The sequence below is a fragment of the Cheilinus undulatus genome, linkage group 11 (assembly GCF_018320785.1).
Source record: "Cheilinus undulatus linkage group 11, ASM1832078v1, whole genome shotgun sequence".
NCBI lineage: Eukaryota > Metazoa > Chordata > Actinopteri > Labriformes > Labridae > Cheilinus > Cheilinus undulatus.
This window is the reverse complement of record NC_054875.1, coordinates 44,214,510-44,231,038: the sequence shown is the minus strand read 5'-3', so window position 1 is coordinate 44,231,038 and position 16,529 is coordinate 44,214,510. Positions and strand designations below refer to the sequence as shown.

Here is a 16,529-nt window from a genome sequence, read left to right as displayed (position 1 = left end):
CAGCAGCTCAAGGGTCTGTGTGCGTGTGTGGAGCTAGAGCCTGGGAAAAGAGAGGGCATAAACAACAGAGCAAACAAACCACCTGCTTCCTGCTGAGGTCTCGTGTTGTTAAATGTGTGGACAGAAATAGAGGCGGGCAACCTCGTGGTAGAATTAGAACAGATAGAACGGACAGAGGGAGGGACGTCAGCTGCCAGCACAGCACTTCTTCACAGACACAGACAGAAACAGAGATTGTGACACCTGAGGAGGCTGCTCAATGGGAAATCAATGACTAATTTATCACACGATCAGTCCATTGACAGAAAATGACCATGCATCTCTATGACTGAAAATACTTCCTCTTTTCATCCTCTGTGATTGTGAGCAAAACATCTGTCTAAACCAGGCTGTTGATTACTAATTTAAAGGTGTGAAAACATGTGTCAACAATGCTTAATTGGCATGTTTCACACCTTTATGTCAGACAACTGGGTGATGATTTAGGACTGTATTTGTTAGATAAATATAAAAAAAATCTGTTTCCATTCAAACAGAAATAATTTTAGGACAGTTTTTAGGACAAGTTTTTTTTGTTATCACTGAGGTTAAAATCAGGGTAGTGGTGCATCCTGGAGCAGTCCCCAATCTGCATCCTACAACCCTGTCTGTTAAGGCTAAAACTAACTCATTTATTTGTTTGCATTTTTTATTCGGTTATGTTGACAGTTTTGGATGGGAAAAGATTTTTAGATACTGAAAAAGTATTTATTTAGAAAAAAAATAAAATTTGACTTACCTTTTAATCCTAAAAAAATCTATTTTTCTTAACCCTCTGAATCCTCAGCTATTCTTTAACCATTTTGTCTAGCCTGGACTTTTTGTCTTAAAACACTTGTAAAAGAAAAACCCTATGGTGCCCAGTCAAGCTCTAAACATCCTTTTGTTAAGGACAGGGGTGTCCAAACTATGGCCTGGGGGCCAAATATGGTCCGTAGCCCACTTTTGATTAGCCTGAACATAAAATGAAATTAGAACATGAAACTTTTACTTGACTGTATTGTACTTCTTAGTTTCAGCACAAGGCAGTGCTACCATGCTAATTCTGTACACAAACATTTTGACAAGAAGAATTTATTGATGTTTTTATTAATTTGTGACTACACTGAGACAACACTGCAAATGATGAACATATTAGCAACCAAAGTAATAATTTACCTTGATTTATAATGCTAATTAACTACTCCACTAATTAGTAACACCAATAGTGTTCCATGTGCAAAGCCAGGGCCAACCGTGTCCCCCTGAAATCTGACTGGCCTCCTCAGAGTTCTTAAATTGATTGGCTATTTGCCTTGTCAACCACTGACTAGCCATGTGAGCACACTCAATCACAAAGAATATCTCAGTCTACATTAGACTGGTTTATACCTTTAACATCCTCTAGGTGCGGCTTATGAAAGTGGCCCCACCGTTCTTTTAAATTTCAACATGTGGCCCTCAGTGGATAAAAGTTCAGACACCCCTGGTTTAGGAGAACCTGGGCTTTAAGAATGTGTGCTGACGTGATGTCACTTCAATTTTGAAAAAGTTATGAAACCATAAAGACCAAAGATAAAACATAACCAGAAATTAAAACTCCAAAAACTCTTAAATCTTTTGGGGGCCAAAAAATTGAAAAAGTAATCATTCTGTGACAGAATCAGAATTCTTCAAAAATATTCACAATTTTGCAAAAATAATCCCAGCACTTTTGGGAATTTGAGCCATTATTTAAAGCAGTTCCTGTCTGCAGAGACACAGAGGGACACATCCCAGCCTCTCTGTGTCTTTTTCTCCCTATCATGAGTTATTCAGGCCGTCTGCTCCATTTTCTAAGTCTGTGCCATTGTGCTGTTTGGCAAAGCATGACGTGACAATGGAACAGCCTGCCGTTGGTTGTCACAGCCCATGTGACAGTGTATTGGGGTATACAAACAGATGATATGGCAGTTGAGATAAGCATCAGAATGATCAAAAAGTGTATTATAAATGGATAAAAAGACATCTTATATCGAAGTTACTGGTGTGGATTTAATCTTCAAAGACCCTGGAAAGTCACCCAATTTCCAGGCTCGCTAGAAAACATTCTGTAGGAGCTACGAAGGCGTGGATAGCATCATTAGAACGACACATGAAGGAATTTCAGAGTAGAAAATAAGAAAGTGGCTAAGATTTATGGTTCAAAAGTTAGTTAACTTTGAATAACACGTATCTCTTGTCATATACGACAATGCCAAGCTAAGAAGGTAAGATAATTATGTCTGCATTCAGTAGTGGTCCATTATTATAGTTAAGAGTTTTTAAAGGCGAATGAAGGTTAATGAGGTTAACTGTTTATTTGTATTGGAGTAAGAGTGTGTGTAGAGGAGATTCATATTTCATTCTTGACTTTCCAAGGCTAACTTTTGCTTTAAATGCCCATCCCTGTGCCCATTGTCAGTCCTGCTGTATTTCCCAATTTTAGTGGTATTTTATCAGCTAAGCTAACAACTAATGTACTATGACAACTTTTTAATTCATTGGTGTGTCTTTCAATAAGGAAAAACACCAAAGATTTCCAGAGTTAGCTTCTAAAATCTTCATATTTGTGTCTTAATATTAGTGTCTCTAGGATCTGATTAGGCAGTCTGGCAAAACAAGGAACTTGATTCAATTCAATTCAATTCAATTCAAAATTCAGGCAATTGATACTGAGATTGACCTTTTATTGACTAAATGTTTGAACAGGATAATAGGCCACAAAATTAACAACTTCTTAATGTAAATATTACAGTACTTTCACTTTTTTAATGCCAACAAATTGCATTTAAAAGGAATTGAACTTAATGCTTATCTCAGGATGCTTTTGTCGTTTTTTCTCTTTTTTGTTGTGATAGATTGAAGACGTTATACCACAGAGCTGATCTGACTGTGTTTTAGAGCTAATATGTTTGAATAATTGATAAATCCTGGTTTTATAAATATATATCTCTGACATATGAATGGGTCAAGACTGTTGATGGAGAAGTTAAATGAAGACGTCACGATGTATTTTCTTGTAATCACGTCTCATTTTAGAGTCCAGTCGAAGCACCTGCTCCTGACTCAGCTGTGAATCACGACTGGTTGATGAGACTCCGTCACGCCCGTCATTTTCTCACACACACACAGAAGCAAACCCAGACCCGGGGATTCCCTACAGCCCGAGGCCGGCCTGCTGTTACAGTCCACTCAGTCTCATGTGTCTGTTTGTCCAGACGCTCATCTCAGCAGCTTTTATTGATCCAGCACGGCTTATTTTCAGTTTTTGTTCCACTGGGAATCATGCAGCGGGGACGTGTTGTTGTACATCTAACACCTCTGGAAGTGTAACCTTTACTTACCTCCAAACATTGCTATCTGATCCTGTGTGTGATCCTGTTACATGCTCTGTTTGCACTGTGTGAAGGCAGAGCTGTGTTACCATGCTCTGGGTCATGACCTGCCATTGAAGGATCGACCCAGCTGTTGCTAAGTGAGCTGTGCTAACAAAAGAGAACATTATGTACAGTAGAAGTATTGTATGTCCATTCAGGACTGCTTTCAAGCTATCTTGCCCTCTGGTTAATAGGTGAGTTCTTTCATTTAGAATCACTTTAAGTGCTCCGATGTTTTTATGTCCCACTGTAGTCTGAGCTCCATTTGGGTCACTGAAAGGACATCCATCCAACATTATATAACATTTTTCACCTTAAAATAGTACTTTTAAGGTACAGGAAGTGATTCTACTCTGCTGTGTTCATCAAGAGTCTGTTTTAATCTCTAGCTTTTCTCTATTAGTAAATGCTGCAGGTGTGAAGTTTCATTTATCCAATCAGTGTACGGTATCCAATAAGAGGGCGGATTTTTCAGTAAAAACATTACATGGTAGTAAGGGTGGGCGACAGGGGCGTGACACAGGGGGTTGGGTGGGGCCCTTCGGAAGCCTGGAATGAAGAGTGCTTTTTTATTATTTTTATTTTTTTCTTAGTAATTATCATCATTACTGAATCAAAGCCACTAAATGAATTGGTCAACAGACTGAAATTTGAATCAAATACAGTAAAATAAACTTTTGGGAGCCCCTTCTCCTCCCCTCAAAAAGTCAAAATTGTTGTCCAACCCTAGCGCTGTGCAGCAGAGCAAGCCTGGAGGAGAAGAAATGGATAAGAGTAAGACGAGGACGATGGAAGAGGAGAAAGTAGGGAAAATTAAGTTTTTTTCTGAGGAATGTGAATAGGAGGAGAGGTTCATAAAAAAAACCAAAAGTGATAAAGAAATACATTTGCAAGATTTTAAACATTTTCCTAATGTGGGGGTTAGAAAGCTAAGATGGTATATTGTGTCATACTTTGGGAATAGGATAATAAACATAAAATATAATGTGAGGGAAATAATACAAATGATTTTAATCCTTTCTTTGTAAAAATATTGCTCATTGATATAGGGAAATTATAGTTAAAAATACAATTGGTAAAATCACGCAATGTTTTTTTTTTTGTTTTTTTTTTGGCTGGCTGGCTAAGGGGGCCCAAAATCCCTAGCTACACCCCTGGTGGGTGACATGGGGGAAAAAACACAATGTAATTTTTTATAGCTGGTTTATCATCTATATATTATCTAGGTTATTTTTCATTCTGATTTTGAATGCTGATTTTTAAGTTGCTGACAAAAAACTCTCTAACTTATATAATATATAAGTAAACTTAGTATTGTGAAATTCAGTCAGAACTTTATTGTTTATCTTTTCTTCTGCAACAACCTGTTGGCCAATGCATGAAATAAATATTTGCCAGGGATTCACACTATTATAGGCATGATATCTGTATAGATATTAGAATAAAAAGTAAATAATCTGTATACAAACAATATTTTGGCTGCAGATATCATATATTTATATCTGCAATATCTATCAATTGTTCCTATTGGATGTCCAAACACATAAATTAGTGGAGTTTAAGGCTGAATTTGGAAGGACTGAAATTTGTTAATGTATTTATCCTAAAACTTTAAATTGCATGTTTTAAGGACCAAAGTTTTTGGTTTGAACTACACTTAAACATGGGTATTGCCTAAGAAAAAACAGAAAATATCAGCATATTAGATACCAGGCAAAATCCGATATTGTGCATCCCTAATATTTGCTATTTTATAGTTGGCACCACCAGGTAAGTAACCTTGCATAGCAGATGGATTTGCTGGACTGTCATCAGACGAATCCATCTTTTAAAGCTCCAATTCACAACATTTGTGAGGAGCCGAAAATGTTTCGAACCAATCATTGTCATTTGAGGAGAATGAGGCGGTAGCTACAGGCGAGGTTTGTTGTACTGTGTGAGCTGTTAGCAATGGCTGCCTCCAGTGTAGCATTTAGCTTGGATGTAGCTGTGGTATAGTGGCAGTTTTATCAGAGCAGGACCACATTTCTTTATCAAATAAAGAGCAAAGAACAGCACTAAAAGCTTTTCATTTTTGCTCTTCTGCATGAGCTTGGGATAAGTATAGGCAGGGATTAGTCTTACTGTAAGATGAGATATACTGCCTCTGCCGCTGGTGCAGCGATTAGCTGCGGCGTTGCTATAGTAAGTAGCAGTTTCATCAGAACTGGACCACATTTCTTTACTTAAACAAGATCAAAGACCCACACTGAAAGCTTCTCTCGGCAGAGAACAGCTTTTTGCATTTCTCCAGACTGGCCTCGACGTGAGTTTGATCCACCAACAAGCTCCACTGTTCATAAATTACAGCAGCTACACTCTGGTCTGTGTTTCATACTCAAGTTACAATCACAGCTGCGCACGCCTAATTGGCCTGTAATGCAACAGACAGAATGTTCGTCCAATCACTTTCCAATAACTTTTTAGAAAAGTCCTCCTCTTCCCAAAAATGTTGTATGGGAAATTTCACAGATAAAAGCATTATATATCCCTGCAATGGATGTATGAAACCGTCTACCGAGCATGTCAGGTTATTTTATAGTAGGCACCACCAGGTCAGGGGTCTGGATGTCTCCTCAGAAATATTTTGAGCATTTTTTTTCACCTCCCTGCATTCAACACTGTAAAGGAATGATTTTGTTGTGCCTTTTTCTGTGTTTAAAAATATATTGTAGTTATCAGACACATTTTTACAGTTATATGTATTTTAAAAAGTGCACAGAAAGCAGAGTTCATACAGCTGTAGCTTTATACAAGTAGCCTTTAGCATAAGCTTTAAGAGACAGGGGGCTGCACAGAGATCATTTAGAGTAGCACACATGTAAAAAGGTGCACTGAAATCAGTCACTAGCTGGGAATTCTCTCTACAGCACTTTTCCTTATTGAAAACTCAAACACAGATGACTGGCTCCAGTGATTTAGTAGTTGTATCTCAGGAGTCAGGCCTGTGGTTCGACTTTAGTAGAAGACGTCCTGTGCAGCAGCTTGTCAGATAAATGTGATGTTATACTGAATTTGACAGAGTCGCTCCCGGATTTCAGTTTGTTTTAAATCAATCATTGACATTTGGAGAATTTGGTTTCCCTGCAGTAAATGTCCTCTTAATTGTGAGTTGTTGGGTCAAGCAAAAAAGCAATCATTCCAGGAAATCTCTGCACATAGCAGGACCATTTATGAGGATGCTGGCAGGACAAATTCTACTTTAAATTCAGGACACCAGGGCATAATTCTGGGAAATTTAAGAGTTGCTGTTCATGTGTGAAAGGGGCTTTAGACCAAGCTGTGATGCTAAGCTAAGCTAACTGTATTCCTGGTGAAGCTTTACAGTGGTAGGACAGATTTGAGAGTTGAATGATGCTTCAGCAGAAAGACAGCAGCAGTGACCTTCCTAAATGTGAGATAATTAGCATCAAAGCAGTTGTCAAGTAGTTCCTTTACTATCATTCAGTCCTCCCAGTGTTTGATGTGAACACAGTTTTATCTTTTACTCATTTTTCTTATTCAAATATTCCTTCTACTCTTCATGGAGTATTAATGCTCCTATTTGTGTCTGCCTGTTTGAAGACAGACAAAACACATCATTAAATACTGATTTGCATTCACTTACTGACACCAGAATCACTAGAGTTCTGAAGTTTTCTGCAGATAAAAACAGTAATTATTTATTCTTTATTTCACTTCTGGTCACTTAAAACCGTACTCATTACTTTAGTCACTTTTACAGTCATTTTACCTGCTGTTAAATGTGGGAGCTGTTATTAAAATCACTGCTATTTATTCATTAATAACAGATTAAAGATAAGGTCTCATAGGTTTTAATCTCCAGTCAAGAAAGACTGTTTTTTGGGTGTAATTTTGATATTTTATCCAGCAGGTGAGCAGACTATTTTCTGGTCTTTTTGCCTTAACTAGATAGTAGAGACCGACAGCACTGGGATCAGGACTGGACTAAAATCTAGATATTTCCCCAGCCCTACTATGAGAGGCATGTTCTACAGTGATTTATGTTAATTATCATTTCATAGTTTTGATGTCTGTCTCCCGCTCATCCTGATTGTTGAACTTAAACATTTTCTACTGCAGGTGATGATCACTGAGGGGCCCACATGTGTTTGACCTCAGCTCACCTGCTTTATTAAACCTGGAGAAAAAGTGGAGTAGACCCTCTGTTTGTGGACACTTGACCTTACAGGTCCTGTACACATTGTTATTGATTTATCTAACATGGAGGCTCAGGTTACCGTAGCACTAGACTGAATCCTCGACCTTTTAATCCCCGCTGAGCCGGCTGTAGACTGACGATGAGCAGAGTCAATTTTTGCTCCTGCTGAAAACAGTGATGCTGCCTGTCATATAGAGAATCAACACTGTAGAAAACTGGATTATTTATTCTAGTAAATTTAGATTTCTGTTTAAGTTCACATTGTAGCATCTTTTACTTTCATCGTATATTCTGCACGTTAAAGATGGTTTTATCATGAAGTGTTTAATGGCTGAAATGAAATTAGTCATATAAATACACAGCAGACTGAGATCTGCATGACTTCAGCAGCTATTAAACCAAACCTGCTGCTTCCTGCACATCTTTGTGCATGTGTTGGTGTGTTTGGAAATTCATCGATGAAACCAAAAGGCTTGTTTATGCTTTAGTAAATACACTGTATGGAGTTAAGTTTTTAATGAACAGTCTTCAATTTCAGACGAGTGCTGAGCAGTGCATCTGGTCCCTACTTGACCTGGAAATGCCTAGCTGGACTGCCGTATTATGGGATTGAACCTGAGGCCCCGTCCCCATGGAGACGAAAATGATATATTGCCGTTTTGTTTTAAAAAGTTTTTCGTAAAGACGGGATCATTTTAGGAAATGACAGCGTAAGCACAGAACCACCGAAAACAACTGAAAACGCTGTAGTGCATAGGCAAAGCCTGTATGTGGCGTTGTAACGCTGCCACGGAAATGCACCAAAAGAGAGAAGAAGATCACAGAAAACTGACACAAACTTTCTTCTAGTTGACCTTCTGGTTGTTCTCCACGCTGGATTTAAGAACATCTGGTGTATGCATTTCAGAGTGGTGGTAAAGGTGCATCAGATTTTGCTGTAAAAGCCATAACAAGCTCAGTAGCTTCTGCAGCATGAACACTACCCTGTAATCCGCCATATTTGTTTTGGCCGGACCCATGCAAGCGTCTTAAGAGAGCTATGCTATGTGTGACGTAATTGTTTCAAGAAAGATGCGGTTGGCCATCCACACGGAGATGCAACGGTTGTCGTTTAAGGATTTGTGCATTCTGGGACCCGGTTTCAAAAAGTATCGTTTACAGTCACCCAAAACGCCATTTTTTTCATCCATATTTGAATGAATATTGTACATTTAAAGTTGCCTAAATGTTAAAGCAAAAGAAAAGATGGTTTCCAAAGTTTTTTCCCTTGTTTTCTTACATTTAACTACCTTACCGCATATTGATTTATCGACAAAGCCAGCATGGATTAATCAACAATCAGAGAAGAGAAAACCTTAATTGAAGCCCTACTTAACATGCCAGCGGTCACCTTAACAGAGTGGCTGTCATCTCCTTAATGGCTGATAACAGTCTCTGGAGTGAAGCCATACATATGAATGTTTTTCTGATCCCTCACGGGAGACAAACGGGAGAATTGATCACTGAAGTGAAGAACTGCACCTCTGGCTGCTCGTCTGAACGCCTCCTGAGATAATCTGTCCGGGCGTGATCGATTTTTGATTTGGCGGCAGCTTTCTGAAGAAGAAGAAGCCTTTTAGTCGGACCTTTTGTTTTATTCATTAGTTCACTCAGGACTTTTCCACAGCAGCTGATGCTAATGGCCCCAGTCAGGCTTCTTATCTCCTGTTCTCCAGCTGATTCACGATGCCTTCAGGCGCAGGGGCTCAGCACACTCATTTAGGGCGGCAATTATTCGAGAGTGGCAGTGATCATTCGCCATATCTGTGCTCGGTGAAAGGCAGGAGGAAAATTGCATTGAGTATCGAGTGTTATCAGTGATAATGCTGCATGTCTGACAGAGAATAGAGACTTCTTCTGTTACTCGACAGCAACTTAAAACTTACTAGAGAGGGAAATAGAGAGAGGAAATCTTATTTGACTTGCAGAAATTTCTGTCTCCCTAGATGGAAAAGTTTTCACTGAGTTGTTGAAAAAGGCTGAGTGTTAAAGAGCAAAAGTTTTACTGTTTGGAAAGTTGCAGTTTTGACCTCACCATGGGAAATAACGCCTTAATACCCAGCCTGGATCCCAGAAGAAGAGGAAGGATACGGGGCAAATATACACACCAGAATTGAATGGACCAGGCTTTTATTTATTTATGAGAGGATGGCCAACAATGCTAATCCGGACGAGGAAATACAGCTCCCTTGTGTTTGAAGCGGGCTCGCTGTCAGCCGAGCAGCTGCTGACATCATGTGAACAGACAGAGCCCAGACCACAGCCGGAGGGGGCTGAGAGGCAACGAGCGAGAGGGCAAAGAGCTGAGAAACACTCTGTGATGGTGCCTTCACTGTCTAACACTGTGAGAGGACTGCAGGCTGGATGGATTTGGAAGCAGTTTGGGTTTTAAATGTGACACCCAGGAGGAGATAAAGCAGCTCTGATTACTCTGGTAAGATAGACGGTTTTATCTCAGTGGCTGGCTCCATCTTTGTTTGTCTTACATTTTAAAGTTTGAACACGAAGGCTGAGATAGCAGTGAGATGTTGTGGATCTGTTTTTACGCCGATCAAAAGGAGATATCACCATAATGTAGAGGGATAGCATATACTGCATTGGCCATACTGTAGAGAGTAAAATACAGTCATGTGTACAAGTTTTAGGCATGTAGGGTACTACGGATTCACCACAGGGCACAAAGTGCCTCAACACACGTGTGTTTTGTTCGGCACCCAAGGTCAAGCTCGTTGGCATCCTTTTATCCAGGCCTTTTCACCTTTGGTAATGCACCCAGAGACCACTGGCAGTTTGCACACCCTTGGGACAGCCACAGCACGACCAGGGGCTCGTGGCAAACCTACTACCTGTCTGGACCATACCTTAGGCCAGGGGTTCCCAATCTGTTTTCCTGAGGGCCCCCCCACTTGAAAAGTTAAGCCCCCCCAGGACCCCCTCGGAAAAATTCAAATCAGTTTAAATTGTTTTTATTGACAAAATCTGAACATAATAGGCCCACACACTCTTTTTCTTGACGAAAATCAATGTGTAAACTTTCCATTATTACTACAGGGAAACTCCTGAAAAACACTAGATGATTTAGTCATTTTTTTTAAATAAAACCTCTAAATTCTCAATTTTAAAAGTTGTTAACTTACAAGAGAAAAGTAGACATTTTGTTCCTTTAAAAGTCGTAAATGTAAGTGAACCAAACCTTAGTGTTTTGTGATTATAAAGTCAAAAATTCAACCAGTATTTTCAGTTTGCTTGCTTGTAAATATTTAACCAAACACTATTTTAAATTGTATTGAAGGATTTTAAAATCTGACATTTTTGAGTTTCTATTGTCAAAATTAAAGACTTCATTAACTTGGAAATTGCAACATTGTCTTGCAAATTTCCTATTTTTTAAACCTTGAAATCCAGAGTTGTTTCTCTGGAAAATAAACAACTGTAAAATCTCATTTTCCCCTGAAATTTTTCACTTTTTAGCTTAAAAATGACAGATTCTCTCCATTTTTAAAAATATTTTAGGTTGGCTTTAATATATTGTGTTTCTATTCATGATTCTGAAACATATTTGTACATCTAATTTTGACAACTTCAGAGCAGACAGGGTCCCACGCCCCCCCGAGATCTTTGGCACCCCCCTAGGGGTGCCCGGACCCCAGGTTGGGAACCAATGCCTTAGGCCATGCTTACTCGCCACAGCCACCCCTTACTCCGCTCTAAAGGTGTAGACTTTATTTTTTCGACAGATTATTTTCCCGTACATGCAAAGACATCTAGAGCTCAACATGGGTTGTGTCAGTTCTCCTTCTCGCCCAGTTGTGTGTCCACATTCCTGGGTCTGAATATCTTCAGAATAACCCAGTTATATGTGAGCATATCTGACACAACCTATGTGCAACTTTATCCCTGTTTTCTGGATCACAGTTGTGCTGAACGGCCCTGCTTCTATGTGTTGTTATCAGTGTTATTTCTTGTTGTTTACGTTGGATTAAATGGCACTGTGGCAGCAAGGCAGTAGACATTACATGCGCTGTAGAGGCTGCTAGTGGTGGGGGTTTGTATTGCAGTTTAGACAAAGCATTTGAAGGGAATTATGGGCCTTGACTGACAGGTTAACTGACTGATAATTTTGGTACTGACTGCCAAGGACTTATACTTTAGCCTGCTAATTTTGCACATCCCTTATTTTCCTCCATTCACTGTACAACTTGTGAGCAGTAGTCCAGTTAATTATGGCCTAACTGAGCAATAAGAAGCTCAACTTTACCATGCATGTAGACTTGATGTGTTAAGCTACTTAGCAGTGCAGCTGTTGTCGCAGCGAAAAGGGTTTACTGTTCTGTTTTAATCAACAATTTCTGAATTAAAATGAAAATATTGTGAAAATGCTAACTTTTTCTGAGCACATTGAAATGAAACTCAGAAACAGAATGATTGAGGGTTGAAAAGTTCATTCACTACATGATGCCGGTGAAACACTCAGCGCTTTCAGTCTTATCAATACATGCCGCAGAAACAGTTGGCAGACCTGAAATTGTTCACGTAGACGTCTCTAATGGAAGCCGAAGTCAGCAAAGAAGCCGGTCTTTGTGTGTGTTATTGCAGATAATGTGAGTTTATTACACACAAATCAGGCTTAAAAGGCTCCGGCGGGATCGCAGTGAGCCTGCCTCTCTAATGGGCTGATTTAAGAGTCTGTGCTGACTCATGTTCCCCCAGTGATCCCACAGGCTTATGTTTCTAATATCTGTGTGCTGAAACCTCTCCGCTTACATGTGTGGTCACTGTTCATGTCCAAACATGTCATGTAGGATTGAACTGTACTCTGCTCTTTGTGTTGACAGAACAATGCAGCTCTTTTCTCCCAGCATAGAGGATTTACCAGAATTTCAATCAGGACGTGTTCCTGAAATAACTTTGCAGAGTGAATCCCCACGTCGGAAACGATCCACGCACACAAAGCAGAGCAGGAGAGAGAGAGAGAGAGAGAGGAGGGCTAAACTGAGTTCAGCTGTTTCCCTTTGAGGATGGAGTTGTTATTGTCTGGAGTGAAAATGCACACCTGTGACATTTGTCTGGTGACTGCAGCTGGGTCAGGTTTCCCTCCTTCCACTCATGCAGCCTTTCATATGAAGACAGTCTCTTTGTTTAACTAGGACACTCTTTAATAGAGCTGGATGAGATGATTCAGGAATGCGGTCATGAGATGTTCAGAGATTAAAATGAGAAAGCTGGAGGTGATGCAAGACTCATCATATCTGTGTAAAAGGTCAGAAAAATCACAGATCTGGTTTCCCTGAGGGAGATGTAAACAGGCGGTGTTCTTCTGTTGTATACTGACTAAAATTAATGACAGGTCTTCTCTAAACCCGCAGAGTACAGCAGCTTAGCCGGATTTCCATCCCCAGATCTAATTTGTAAGACAAAACAATCTGTCATTCATCACAGTGCTTGGGTTTTTTCCTCTCTACAGACACAAAAATACAGTAAATAAGTGGAAAACAGCTTCTTTTGGAATACCTTTATAGCCAGGGGCCAGGCATTATGTTTTCAGGTTGTCTTTCTGTTGTCCGCTTGTCCTTGTGAGTGCAATACTCAAAATAGGTTTGAGGGATTTTCTTCAAACTTTGCACAAATGTCCACTAACTGATTAGAGTTTGAAGGCAGTAGCTCTTTGCCCTAACAAACCCCTCACTCAAGGATAAACTGATGGTTTTGGACAATTTTGCTCAAAGGTCAATGTCACTGAGACCCTTGTTGAACCCTCACTTGTGAACATGACATCAAAAAATGAGGAATTTTCTTTGATCTTTGCACAAATTTCCACTTTGATTAAAAAATGATCAGATGAGATTTTGGAGGTAAAAAGGCAAAGCCATTGGTTCCCAAACTTGGAGCAAATGTCCACTCTGACTCGAGGGTGTATCTGTTAGATTTTAGAGGTTGAAGATCAAAGGTCAAGTTCTTTGGGCCTATTTTCATCCCTTCCTTGTGAACACTATATTTTGAGTAAGGTGTGAGGGTTTTTCTTCAAACTTTCAAACCTCCATTCTGACTTAAGGGAAGTAATGTTGCAGGTCAAAGGTCAATATAAATTGGCCCTGTGCTGATTCCTTGCTTGTAAAATTGATATCTCTAGAATGCTTTGAGAGACTTTCTTTAGGCTTGGCACAAATATCCACTCTGACACCCAGAATAATTTTGTTTATTTTAGAAGTCTGAGGTCAAAGGTCTAGGTTGTTGGGCCCCATGTTAATTTCTCGCTTGTAAAAATGGTATCTCTGAAACACTGAGGGAGATTTTTCGTTAAGGCTTGCGTAAAAGTCCACTCAGACTTATAGATTAATTGGTTCGATTTTGACGGTCATACATTCAAGGCCAGTTTCTGCCCTATCTTCGACCTTAGCTGGTGAACACAATCTAAAGAAAACTGAGGATTTTTCTTCAAGCTTTACACAAACATCCACTCTGATTCAAGGATGTATTGGTTAGATTTTGGAGGTCAAAAATCATTATCATTGGACCCTATGTTGAGACCATGACTGTAAAATTTATATCTCAAGAATGCAAAGGCAGACTCTCTTTTTCCTTGATGCAAATGTCAACACACTTTGGAGTTCATAGGTTAAAGGTCCTGGTCTTGGGGGTCCATGTGGATTCCATGCTTGTAAAAAAAAAGATATCTCTAGAAGGCTTTGAGGAATTTTGTCTGAACTTTGCACAAATATCCACTCTGACTGAAGAATGAACAAATAAGATTTTAGAGTTTGAAGGCCACTGTGTTTGGTTCCCAGAATAATGCTTTGCTTGTGAACATAGTATCTTAAGAAAGCTTTTAGGGTTTTTCTTCACACTTGGTGCAAATACCAACTCTGACTCAAGGATGTATTGGTTATGTTTTAAGGTCATGGGTCATAAGTCTGTCATTGTACCCAATGTTGATTTCTTGTTTGTTAGAATGATATCGCAGTTGTTCAATAGTTGTCCACTCTGACTCAAGAAGGAACAGATACAATTTTGGAAGTAAACATCAATGTGTTCGGTTCCCATAATGATCCTTTGTTTGCAAACACGATATCTCGAGAAAGTTTTGAGGGATTTTCGTCAAACTTGCTGCAAACGTCCACTTCGACTCAAGGATGTATTGGTTATATTTTGGAGGTTGTAGGTTAAAGGTCAAGATCATTAGGCCCCATGTTTGTCTCTTGCTTGAGGTTGTAATATCTTAAGAACACTTTCAAAGGTTTTCTTTAAAATAGATGTAAATATCCACTTTGACATTTTTGATGCCAATGTCCATTGTAGCTCAAGGATAAGCTGGTTATTTTTTGTAAGCTGTAGGTCAAAGGTCAAGATCATGAGGCACCATGCTTGTCTTTTGCTTCTGACCATGCAGGATATCTCAGAGATTGCTTTGAGGGATTTTCTTCAAAAATGTCCACTCTGACTCAAAGTTGACCTTTGGAGATTTAAAGTCAAAAATCACCCTTCTTCTTAACCTACCACTGTATTTTCCCTGTTTGGCAGTTGTATAGCTTTATGTTGGTATAAAACCACCAGGCAGTGATCTCAGTTTAAATGGGTCTGTCATACAAGCTTACATTATTATTTAAACCACATCTAATTCAACATTTTAAATAACGGGATGATTTTTTAATTTTATCTCCTCTTCAGTAAATGTTTGAGGCTTCCATTGCAATTTACTTAGCAAGAACACAGCTTCCACTCTGCCGTGTGTGTCTGTTGGCTTACCTGAATAAATTAGTCTCACTGCTGCGTTTAGACTTTCGACAAACTTTACCAGACGGTGGTCTGCTCAAGGTCAAACTCAGCAAAACAAGCAACTTCAAGGCAACTTCAAGGAAAGTTTCTTGGAGAGAGACTTTCTTCTCATTTAATTAGTGCTAGCAGATGCTTCTTTTTCACATTTTATCTGTATTTGAAGGTAACTCCTCTTCTTCTTCTATGGAATATACAGTCTCCAGGAAGTAGTGGCAGCTCGCTAAATACACATTTACTTTGCTTAAAAAAATGTGTTAAATTTTCTTTTTCCTGTAACTGCTTATGTGCAATGAAATTTTGTAGCTCGGGAACCGTTTTAAGAATTAAAAAATGTCGAAACAAAGGTTAAAAGGTTCATATAAAGACATAATAATAACACCACCCGCCCTTTGAAATGTTTCTTCATATCATGTTTTAGGCAGAAGAAGTGAAAACTATTGATTTTTAACAAAGTGTATTATGGTTTTAGAATGATGGGCACACTCTGAGAACCATATAATTTAAAATCATTTATACTGGCTGTAAAGGATGCTTTTTTTAAGGAAGAATATGTGTCATTTCTGCCCAAATGATATCAATTTATTGGTGTTTTAAATCTAAATTCACATTAAAATTGCTTGGAAATAATGCATGTAACTACCTGATAAGTGAAAACTACCCCTGGACCCTCTAAGTTTGGGATAAGCCCCAGAAAGAGCTTCACAATCCACTCTTGGGTACCGGCCCACCAGGTGAAAAACTCTCTACTGTAGTGCAGAAGTACAGGGTGACATTGTCGCTGCAGAAAAACTTGAAACAACCGCATATGTATTCAAACTAATGTCTCACTGTAGTTGGTACATTCACAAGTATGATGTACTAGTGGATGGATAGATGTCTGTCCTGCAGATTGCAATCATGTATGTTTAATTTTTGTAGGGTTTTTTTTTTTAATCAGCAAAAATACTTGGGTTGTCCACCCTAGTGCAGAATCACTGCTTTCTGTTTTAGTAAATCCCAATAAATGTAATGTCAAACCTTAATTATCCTCAAGGGGTATTAAGATTTCGTTCAGTCATTTCAAATGCAAGGAGAAGAACAAACACAGAAGAAATTAATTA

General features: G+C 39.1%; 1 protein-coding gene across 2 annotated transcripts in view; it reads left to right on the top strand.

Moving 5' to 3' along the window:
- The window catches only part of pkig (protein kinase (cAMP-dependent, catalytic) inhibitor gamma), a 56,099-nt gene that overhangs the window by 25,595 nt on the left and 13,975 nt on the right, over positions 1–16,529 (top strand). The window contains exon 1 of one of the 2 annotated variants that reach the window (XM_041798418.1): positions 10,002–10,090. The exons of the other annotated variant lie outside the window; for it this stretch is intronic. The gene's annotated coding sequence lies outside the window, so the exon portion shown is untranslated. Of the gene's footprint in view, positions 1–10,001; positions 10,091–16,529 lie in introns of those variants that run through there. 2 annotated transcript variants of the gene reach the window in all.